Genomic DNA, 2040 nt, shown 5'->3' with positions numbered 1-2040 from the left:
TTGTTACAGGTTTCACTATGTAGAAGAGTCATAATAATCCTCCTGTATAAGCTTATCCAGTGCTGGTATTACAGGCATATGCCACTAAGCCTGGTTTGGGTGACTGGCTCAGCACAGGGCTGATATAGCATACAGTCCAGGTGATCGAACTCAGGTCTTTGTACTTGATAGGTAAAGACCACCAAGCTATCTATCTGGCCCTGACTCATTAATTCTTTACATGACCCTCGGTGTCTCAATAGCATTGGTTACTGCTCTGATATTTATAATTTCTTCTCTTCTTTGGGTTTTGTGCTAAACTTGTTCTTTTTCTAGAAGCTTGAGGTTAAAACTTTGGCTGTTTATTTGTTCTCATTCTGTTTTTTTGTTTGTTTGTTTGTTTGTTTTTGTGGAACCGGGGATTGAACTCAGGCCTCGTGCTTGCCAGGGAAGCACTTATTCCACTGAGCCATCCCCCCGGCCCTTCATTCTGTTTTATCAATGTAAGTATTCGCTGTTATAAATTTTCATCTGAGGCCTGATTTAATTATATCCCATGAATTCCTGTAAAGTTTGTTTGAATTTTCATTGGAATGTAGATTTGTTTGATTTCTTATTTAACTTTATCTGAGATCCACTGATTATTTAAGAGAGTGTTATTTAATTTCCATGTGTCTATGGAGTTTTTAACATTTCTTTTATCATTAATTTCCAATTTCATTGTACTATGGATAATTTCCATCCCCTAGGATCTATGTCTGCCAACCGAAACAGTCTTGTCATGCTTTCTAGGCACCAAGCTTTTGGAATACCATGCTCAGCCCTCAATGGCAATATTTTCTTTCGAATTGAAGTGCATTGTGAATGGCTTTTTCCATCAGGTTGAGTGGTTCCTCTATTTGGGCTGTATAAAAGACATGAAGTGCACCACTTCCACATCCACCTCTTGTTTGGGAACAAACATTTGCCTGGAATGGTAACCATATATGTGATACTGCAGAGGTATTGAGCCATAACAGAAAGACAACTGAGTTGTTTGTTTCCTGTAGTGGAGACATGTCTCTCAGCCACTTCCTTTTGGAAAGTCAAAGTCAGTTGAGTTCTGTCATAAGCAAAAGGTCCATTTCTACTTGAAATGTTTTCAAGCCACTGGATGATTAGAGGAGTTGACACATTGAAAGGCAGGTTTCCAATAATGTGTACATGTGGAGGATCATCTTCCCAGGGTCTTTTAAGATTTTCTGGAAAAGATTTCTCTATCTTAAATGCCACTACATCTCCATGAACAATCTTCAGTTTTCCAGGTGCTGCATCAGAGTGCATCTATAATCCAGGAATAAATCGAGTGTCCTTTTCAACCACTAGAAGTTCAGAAACATTGGCATTGAGAATGGATCTTGTGATTCCTCTTGGACCAGGGCCCACTTCATAAACATAAGCATTTGTCAGATTTCCAGCTTTCTTTACAATTTTGTCTGTCAGCCTCAAGTCAAGGAGAAAATTCTGGGATAGCTGCTTCACTGCTTGTAGTTTGAACAACTTAATGATTTTTTGAATGGTGGGCAATGGAAGGACATGGAGAGCACCAAGTTTCCCGGAGGCTGCCATGAATTCTGTAGGAGACACTATTGGCTATTTTTTATGTCCTTTAAAATTTGTCTTCTGTAGTTTGAAGCTCTCATATTTGGTGCATACATATTTATGATTATAAACTTTCCCTCTTGAAGTTTTCCCCTAACAGGTATGTAGTGACTTTCTTTACCTCATTTGCTTATTCTTGATTGTAAATTTATATTGTCTGCCAACAGAATATCTACCCCTATTATTTTCTGAGTTCCTGGCCAGTGGAACATTGTCTTTTGCTTTCAGCCTTTGAATGTCTTTTTGAGTTAAATGTATTCCTAATATATAGCACATTATTGGATTTTGTTTCTTTATTAATTCTTCCAGTCTATTTCAATTAATGAACTAAAGCCACTTGCACTGATTATTATGGCATATGTATTGGCTTATCTTTGTCATGTTATTTTCCTGATATATGTTTTCTACATTTTTCCCTGT

The 2040-nt window shown here is 37.5% G+C and overlaps 1 pseudogene; it reads right to left on the bottom strand.

Moving 5' to 3' along the window:
* Positions 1-696: 696 nt before the first annotated feature.
* Positions 697-1587, bottom strand: LOC101566261 (annotated as a pseudogene).
* Between the last annotated feature and the right edge of the window lie 453 nt (positions 1588-2040).

Source organism: Octodon degus, unplaced genomic scaffold, assembly GCF_000260255.1.
Source record: "Octodon degus isolate 3935 unplaced genomic scaffold, OctDeg1.0 scaffold00220, whole genome shotgun sequence".
Lineage (NCBI taxonomy): Eukaryota > Metazoa > Chordata > Mammalia > Rodentia > Octodontidae > Octodon > Octodon degus.
The sequence above is the reverse complement of the archived record's forward strand: the minus strand, read 5'-3'. Positions and strand labels throughout refer to the sequence as shown.